This window comes from Crocodylus porosus, unplaced genomic scaffold (genome assembly GCF_001723895.1).
Source record: "Crocodylus porosus isolate Cpor-Errol unplaced genomic scaffold, CroPor_comp1, whole genome shotgun sequence".
Classification (NCBI taxonomy): domain Eukaryota; kingdom Metazoa; phylum Chordata; order Crocodylia; family Crocodylidae; genus Crocodylus; species Crocodylus porosus.
This window is the reverse complement of record NW_017728910.1, coordinates 22,694,805-22,703,866: the sequence shown is the minus strand read 5'-3', so window position 1 is coordinate 22,703,866 and position 9,062 is coordinate 22,694,805. Positions and strand designations below refer to the sequence as shown.

At 49.1% G+C, this 9,062-nt stretch overlaps 1 protein-coding gene across 4 annotated transcripts in view; it reads left to right on the top strand.

The window, feature by feature from the left end:
• Positions 1-652: 652 nt before the first annotated feature.
• The window catches only part of AP2M1 (adaptor related protein complex 2 mu 1 subunit), a 31,071-nt gene continuing 22,661 nt past the window's right edge, over positions 653-9,062 (top strand). For 2 of the 4 annotated variants that reach the window (XM_019532834.1, XM_019532833.1), the window contains exon 1: positions 653-720. The gene's annotated coding sequence lies outside the window, so the exon portion shown is untranslated. The remainder of the gene's footprint in view (positions 721-9,062) is intronic. The other 2 variants (XM_019532836.1, XM_019532837.1) reach the window with 2 other exon arrangements.

Here is a 9,062-nt window from a genome sequence, read left to right as displayed (position 1 = left end):
TGGATTCCCAGGAGGGAAGGGGTTTGCAGGATTGGGAGGACTTTCGTAGGGTCCAGGATGGCAGGTCCACCAGGAGGTTTCGTGGGATGGGAGGGGTGGGGGTGGACAGTTGGGCATTTAGATGGACCTAACCCTTAAGTCTATTAAATGTAAGGCTAGCACGTGAGTGAAGTAAGTCTTTAGGTACCTATAGTCATTTGGATCATTGGAACCTGCTTGTTTTGAAGTTGGTATTTTTTGGTCCCATGTGTCAACCAATGAGGTTTTCCTGGTTACATACCCCGCCCCCACACACACACACACTACACTGATTTGATATCTATCTATTCATATATATATATATATACACATACACACACACACACACACACACACTTTATCTAATTACATATATGTAGATACATGCACACATACTTACTTTGCCATATAGATATCCTACATAGAGACTCTAGACGCATACACCCTACATCTATCTATAGTTATCCGCCAGCGGACTACGACTCCCAGCATGCCGCGCACCCACGGGAGGCCGCCGGTGCATGCTGGGAGCCGGAGTCCCGGGGCGTCGCCGCTCGTGCTTCAGGCGCATGCGCCGGCGGGGGGCGGGGCGGGGCTGGCGGAGGCGGGGCATGCGCGGCGGCGGCCGCTCTGCAGTGATAGGGGGCGCGGGCGGGGGGAGCGGCCGCCATCTTGGGCGCGGAAAGCGAGCGGGTGGCGGCGCTGCCTCTTTCCCTCCAGCGCGCGGAGCTGGGGGTGTCGTGCTGCCCGAGCCTGGGGCCGGACCGGGCCGGGCCGCATCCCCGCTCTGCCGGCCTTCGCGGCCCGGTCTTACCTGGCGCGGCGCCACCGCCCTGGCATCCCAGCTGAGTGGCCCGTTAGTTCGCCGCCGAGCTGCGGCAGTGCCTGGCCCCCGACGGGCAGCGCTGTCAGCGCGCGGTGTCACGGTCTCCTCAGCCCCTCCAGGGGCTGCTTCCGGGCCTCCTCGGCTTGGAAGCGAGCTGGCCTTCCCGCGCTGTGGGCAGCTGTGCCGGGTGCGACGCGAGGCTGTCTTGTGGCCAGCTGTTCTTCCCCGGTGGCAAGGGGGCGCCCCCTGAATGCCCGAGGGAGCAGCCGCATGAGTCCTGTTGTTTCATGCTCACCTTTCCCTAAGGTGCGATGAGATGGGGGTGTTTCCTAGCGTATTTGCGCCCCAAACGGGCCCTGCGGAAGGGGAGGCAGTAAGCACCCAATTGTGGCCGAAAAATGACCAGGCGCAGCTCAGGGTGCCTGAGCCACTTGTAATGTGCTGCCTGCCCTGGACTGGCACCAGGGAGGTGGTCTGCACTGGTCCCAGCAAATAGTGTCTTGTTTTGATGAAAGCATTTTAGCTGGCAGTGCCCGCCATGGTGCAGAGGCTCTACGCCCAGTTTACGGATGTGGGAGTCTCCTCCCCAGGGCCATACCACTGTGGGCAAGCAAAACTCGGGTGCATCTGAACCCTGCGCTTGCGGCCTTGGGCCTGCATGTAGGACACCCACCAGAAGTTTTGGAAACATCGGAAGCTCAGGGTGCGGGTGGAGGATGTTTGCCAGTGGTAGGGGCACTTCCAAAGGCAGGAATCCAGAACTGTAATTAGTTTTGGCTAATTTGGCCTTGGATACTTTATATATAAATAAAAAGTAACTTGTAACTGGGACTCAGTACACTTGCTAGCTCATCCAGGGTAGTAAGTAGCTTGCGGTGGTGAGGGGTGGAGGCAAAGCCATTGGCATGTTGCCACCCTAAATTCCCAGCCCAGGATACCCAGAGGTAAATGGATTGCTGCTCTCGGTTGACTTCCCTCCCACGGCTCAGGGCTTGCCAAGCAGCGGTGATAAACCAATGAGGTTAAGCTGCTGCTGTTCAAAATGCTGTGTGTGGCAGTGAAACTATTGAATTTCCCCCTCCTACTAATGGGAGGGGGGAAGCAATGGAGGGAAAAGCTGAAGCCTTTTGAGGCATATGGCTCTGTTCCCATATCCAAGTGTGTGTGGGGTTTTTGTTTTGGTTTGTGTTTTTTTTCCTTTTTGTGCCTCCTGCTTGTGGGGGAGATTTTTGTTGGCTTTATCCAAAAAAATTTTGGTGAGGCCTGGCATCTTGTAGCTCTTACTAGCGACCTTTCTATGTCCCCATTTTCAATGTACATCCATGCATGTGGTCTCCTCTTACTTTGCAGCCTGCTCTATCTGTTTTAATACAGCTGCCTTTGATCTAGGTACAACTCCTGGTCAAATGTCTAATGGGGCATATGAGCTAAAGTTGGGCAACATGGAAGCTACATTGTGGGCTTTGAACTTCTCTTGGTTGATCTGATAATGTTAGGGCTATCCTGAAAATTGGCTTACCAAGCAACTTCAATTTGCTTAGGTCAGAACAGTTTGAATTAATACTTTTCCTGTTTCAGCCACTCATGCTTGTGCCCTTGAATACCCCAGAATAGTTCTTTTTATGCAATGCTGAACTAAGTGTTTTGGAAATAGGGATTGATTGTGAACCACTCCTGTAAATTCAGGGGCATTGTGTTCTTGGACTCCTCCTAGAGCAAGCCTGGTTGCTGCTATTTCTTAGAGGCTTTATTTGGTTCAGTGCTAATGTTCAGGAGCCTTTGTCACTAAGTCATAATTCAAACTCCTCTTATGGACCACCACATGATTTGTCAGTGAACATGGGCCTGATGAGGTGATCACTGGTGTAAAGAAATCATGTATATTGTGGGGAAAGCTACTGCTGAAATGGCTGTGGGCTGCCCTAGGAGTAGGTTTAGTTTTAGCTTTGAGCCATGGTGTGAAGCCCCACCAGAGTCCCTCTATGCTCATCTACTCTGTCTCCTTGATGGCTGCTGTGAGCTGGGCTGAACCCACCAATTTCACAAAGGAGTTGTCCAAGGCCAGCAGATGGGATTGCTTTTAGTTATGGCAGACTAGGTCATTGGGGTGACTTCTTGGCACTGTGTCTATTTGCTGAGTTTGGGATACTGTCTGGCTGCTAGGGAAGAAGTCATACAAGCACGTGGTTACTTAAGTCCTGGGTTTGGTCTGGCCTTGACAACTGGCTAACTGCTATTCCTGTTCTGGAGATGCTGCTAAGCATCTGTATAGCTGTGTGGGGATGGTTGTATGTGGCTGTGCCCATCTTGGACAGGATGACTGCCCCACCCCCTGTGCCAAAGGGTTGCATTTGGATCCTACTTGCTATTAATACTGCATTGATCTGATAGCCCTCTTGGTAGCTGGATGGCGACAAGTGAACCTTCGCTGTAGTGTTGAGGGCAATATAGGAACTCTGTATCCTCCAAGATGAGGACCAGAGTCAAGTGGATGTGCATCGTCTTAAACTACCACTTCAGAGGTGTAGTGGGAATGCAACACTGCTACAGTACTTTCTTTGTCAGGCTTAGCTGGGTTTCAGCAGAGCTGCCATCTTTCCCGAGGAGAGGCATTCTTGGAGAAGCGCATGTGCAGGGGGACATGACTGTGTGCTTTAGGGAAAGCCACAATTGCTTTCCAAGCATGGTGCTACCAGCCCAGCACCAACACTGTGTTCCTTGGGCATTGCCCTTCTTTCTCTAGGACTAAGAGAAACCTCTTGTGCCAGGTTTGGAATTTGTAGCTGTAGAGAGATTCCTTAACCCCTGCCTGGGCAGGAAACCAAGGCTTGGAAACCAGAAGTACAAGCATATTGAAAGGGGCTCTCTCTAGAGAGGTGGTAGGAATAGCTAATAAACTCAGTGTTATGTTCCTTCCAGCCTGGTAATGGTTGGGCATTACTTGCTGTTGGGTTGCAGGCGGGTCAGAGTAACTTAAAGGCACATATTGCTACTGATACCTTTAACCTGTTTTTTCTTCTGGGGGTGCCATGTAGAGTTAGTGGCCCAAATTTGGGCCACATGAGTAAGGACCCTGGAGTTACAGCTTGGTGCAAAACAACTGCATTAGACTACATGAGCGCACACCTGAGGCTCATACTACAGCCCACATCTACTAGGCATTTGTTGGAGTTAAGGGTGACATTTGTCATTCCAGGTGGGTGCATGCCAAGCCGATGTTGGAGCAAAATGTGCACACAGAGCTAGATGATAGACAGTCTGCCACAGAAACTGTAATCTCAACCTGAGCTGCCCACATGCACTGAATTAAAGGCATGATCCCTAGCAGTTTTTGGAGAGTGGCTAATTGATACTTTGGGCCCATATTCTACAGGCACATAGTCTGAGGCGATTTTGCTGAAACCAAAACCACCTGCCTCTTTGGTCTTTAAAAATCCTGAAGTCTAGGCTAATTTGTATTTTTTCCTAAATCAGCAGGCAGTTTCATAAAGAAAGCTCATTGCTGGGGTGTCTGGTCTAGGGGTTCCTGATCCACAGCCACCAACATGAGTAGTTCTTGCTGCTGAGTTGCATCTAAAATTTTAAGTTAGGGGGCCTGGCTCCAACAGTATGGAGCAGGTAGAGAAAGAGGAGGATTTGAGGGTAAGGCAGGGGTAGGCTGGTGGCAGGGACAAGACAGGACGGTTTAAATGTTGCTTGATCAGGAGCATTATAGGAAGGTCTTGAGGGAGCCCCTTCTCCTACCTTTCCCTTTGGGAGCTGATGTCCCTCCACTGGGCTGCATGGAGCTGGGTGGGTATATATGGGAAGCTTCTTCTGTTGGCAGACTCATGTCTAAAAAGCAACAGCCAGGGACTTGAGTGGGATACCTCAGCGTGGGGGAAGAGAGAACAGGGTGGCAGTCCCTCCCTGATCTAGGTGGAGAAACCCCCTACCCACCTTGTATGCCAGCTGAAAAATCGGGCTTCCTCCAAGGCCTCACTTGCCTGTGAACTGAAACTTCGGCTGGGTGAATGGGGCATTTAGGCCCAGTGCTATGCTATGCTGCCAGTGGATGTCTAGAGCCCTGTCCACCGTATGCCTGATGCAGAGGCCCTACTACACATCTAGATCTCCACTTTTCTGGCTCTACCAGGTACATGCGTTCATAGCCTTCCCACTTTCCTCCATTCACAGACCCTCAAGTAGTGTTGAGTAGTTTGGGGAAGGGAGCAGAGGGGATGGCTGTAGCACTGGATACCCTGGAGGGAAAAGTTAGGGAGCAAACAGTTTGAAGGCAATATGGCAGGCTTGGGGCTACAGCTGAGGATGAGGTGGTGCTGAAACAGTGCTTCAGAGTGGAATGAAAAAGGAGGGGGCAGAGCTGTGTAGTGGCTGATCCGGAGGCGTTTCTCTCTGCTCTATGGCAATTCCAGCATTGATCTCTTCCTCGCCAGTTTCTCAGCATGTGGATCCTCTACAGCAGGGCTTCTCAAACTATCTAATGTGGCAGACTGGCAATTTTTTTTTTCCAGTGGGCCAGGGACCAGTGCCTGGCTCAGCCAGTGGCAGCAACTGCATATAACAACGCTACACAAATGCTTGCCTGGCTGTTTCTTTCTCTTTCCTCATCTCGCATGATGTGACGTCACCTGGAGTGTTGGAACATACAAACTGTGGCGCTATGACATACCAATGTTATGCTTCTGAAAATACAGTTCTTTTCTTTCCTGGCAACTTGCTGCGGACCGGCATCGGTCTGTGGACCACTACTTTGAGAAGCACTGCTCTACAGACATCCCCTTTAGAAAGGGAAGAACTAGGCTTTGTTGGACAGCGGAAAAGGACCAGACAAGAGGCTGAGCGCATAGCGAGATTGCTGCAGGGGTGAAAGCTACTCAGGAAAGAAGAGTGCTGCAAAGTGAAGCTTCCTTCGTTTGTGGGGAAGTATGTATTAAAGGTGTTTACAACAAAAAGCTAAACACCCCCAAACCTTAACATGGGTTTAAGGACACAAAGCAGCGCAGGATGACCTGGAATGTAGGGAGTGTGCTTACCGTCCCTGCCAGGCAGTGCCGGCTGTCCCCCATGCTGCATTGGGGCATTCCTCCATAACTTGAGACATACAGATGCTACAGAGCACACAAGCATTCGGGCAAAGTCTCTAACAGTTGTTTGTTGCCAAGATAAAACTTGGATTAGGCCACCCTGGAGCTTGTTTTCACTGAGCGTACTGCATAAACCACTGCCCAGGAAACAACATTAGTGTTGAATTTGGATACCTTGGTACACGTGGGTAGGAAGGGAAGATGGCAGCTTTGCAACTTGGTTCTGCTGAAACCAAGCCAAGCCTGACAAAGAAAATAATGCATCAATGTTGTATTCCCACTGCACCTTTTGAAATGGTAGTCCACGAGCATCTATGCCCACTTGATTCTGGTCCTCATCTCGCAGGATACAGAATTTCTGTATTGCCCTCAACACGATAATGAAGGCTCACTTGTCACCATCGAGCTACCAAAAGCCCTGTTGGATCAATGCAGCATTAATAGTAAACGTAATACTTTGCACGGGGGCAGTCATCCTGTCTAAGATGGGCACAACTACGCACAGCCATCTATACACAGCTATATGGAAGCTTAGCAGTTAGCTGGAATCACTCTGCATGGCTGGGTTCAGACCCCCCTCTCCCTGATTTGGCCCCCTTCCTCCCCTGCTGGATTAGGAGTTGGTCCCCATCCCCCCCACTCCCAACATATGGCCCAATGGCACCCAGGGCAGGTGCAGTGGGGCCCCAGATTGGGTCCACTGGCTGGATCCAGCCCATGGAGGGACCAGGCACTGCTCCTCCAACTGCATAGGCAAAAAGACTGAGAACTACTGATCTATTGCAGTGATTACTGATCAAGTTTCAACCTTTTTGGACTTGAGGCACCCCTTGGAAAATGCCAGCTCTTCACTTTTCAATTGGCTCTTTTTTTCTTCCCCCAGGAAAATAATGGAGCAACTCTTCTGGTATAAAGGACTCAGACCACAACAGGGCAGAATAGTTTTAACACTGACTTCCAGTTTGAAATCTCTGGGTCTATTTTGTGAATTGTATTAGCAAATGTAATGGTACCAGCTTTGTGTGGTTCCCCGTGGCACCCTTAAAGTTCTTGTCACCCTGGTTGAGAGCTGTTTATCTAGTATGTTTAATGGAGTACTGACTGGCTCTCAAATTTGTACATAGTCAGTCTAATCAACTAATACAGATATCATAATGCCTGTTAACTGAATAGATGCATCTGCGATACCTAGAAAAGGGGTGGATTCACCACAGCTTCTGTTATGAAAGCCTGAACATACAGCAAGCATGTGTACACTTGGCAACAGCAGTTGCAGAGACTGCAAATGCAGTTCCCATCTTCAGGTTAAAGATCTTTTATAATCAGCTTCCAGCTAGTTTACAGCTAGACTGACCTTGGCTCCTGGGTTCAGTGATGCATGATTGAAACTTCCAGGCGTCCACCCTGAGCTGTATCTTGTATCTCTCGGCTATGAATATAAGGAAATATAGCCCTGCATCGGGTGAGCTAACCTGAGAAGTCTGGCAGTGAAGAGAGGAACAGAACATGAGTCGGTGGAGGCTGATTGAGCAATGCTGTTACTAGGAAGCTTCCTGAGTCATTCTGCTTTATGCACAGCAGATTGTTCCAGCTCCCTTGGATTGCAGGTTGTGGGGCCTCCCAATTCCAACACCCATGAGTCATTCAAAGATGTCAGCTTCTTGTGTGTAATAGGAACTGCAAACAGATGCAGTTAACCATTACGGTAAGCACCGAAACGCTTCTGCCTTGCTTCTGAAATGGTGGGGGAAAATGTTCTTACACCTTTCTTGAGTGAGAAGGGTATAAAAGATCTTGGTAAATGAAAGGTACTGGAAAGTAAAAACAACTTGCACCCAGAATAACTAGAGGTGTAAATTGAAATGATAGCCGTTCTAGCTGATTTTTTTGCTTCTGTAAGCAAACCTGCAATCCAGAAATGGTCTGTTCATTCTTGTCTTCACTCTTCCTTGATCCTGTTTCTAAACTAGTTTTCCTGCTTATTCCTCCTTGAGTCTCATCTTGGAGCAGTTCTGCTTTTAGCTCCATAACCGTAGGTTATTCATATCCTCTCTTGATGCTTCATCTCTCTCTCTATCTGTAGCATGGAAGACTGGCAGATGAAGTGTTGCATGTTATGAAGCTACCAATATGTCTTCCTTGGTCTTGAGGCAGGGAGTGATATAGCTCTGGGCTTGCTGAGACTCATGTCCATCTGTTCTAACTCTTCTGCTTCTAGTCTCCATGAAGAACATAGGAACCATGGGAACCAATTTGTTCGTGTTCAGGACTAAAATGGGCTGGCTATGGAAAACAGAATTGCTAAAGTAATTGCTGTACTTGCAGGGAGTTGGTGCCATGGACTGAGCTAATGTGTTCTTGTCTCCCTCCCAGCTTCAACTGATCCATATTATACCACTTGAAGCTTTGGTGTCAGCCAGTATACCTTGCAGGGTAAATGGAGATGTGAACACAGTTGCAACCAGGCTTAAGCTTCTAACTGGTGAAGAGTTCTCCTTGATCACTGATCTCATGAGTTGGGACAGCAGTGGAGGGATAAGAACCCTTCCAAACATGCAGCTTTGACCCTTGGATGACAGATGCCATCCACTGATACAGTTTGGATCTCTTTTTTAAATGGTCTTTGTTTTACAGCATAAAGATCAATGTAAACTTACACAGCCCCTACCTAACATGGTCTTCGAGTGTCTGGAGAAAAGCAATAGTGGGGTGTAATCTGTGTATGAATTCACACTTAAATCCCCATGACTTTGAAGAATGTAACAGGTAAGTACAACTTGTAGAAGGGTTGGAGCTGACAGTCCATTCCTTTCCTGAATTATTGCGAGCTCCAGTGATGCTAATGGCAGCACAGCATGGGTATATCTGCCTCCAGCTGTAGTGCTGACTGTGCTATAAACCTAGACTTCGAACAGTCAAGCCACTGGGTGGATCTCTACTAGATCAAAGTGTCTAGTAGTTCACACCATCCTGGATTTCAGGTCTGGGTCCAGTTTCTTCATCTGCATCATAGATTTTATAGACATCAGGGCTGGAAGGGACCTCGGGAGATCGAGTCCAGCCCCCTGTCCAAAGGGCAGGAAGTCAGCTGGGGTCATAGGATCCCAGCAAGTTAAGCATCCAATTTACTC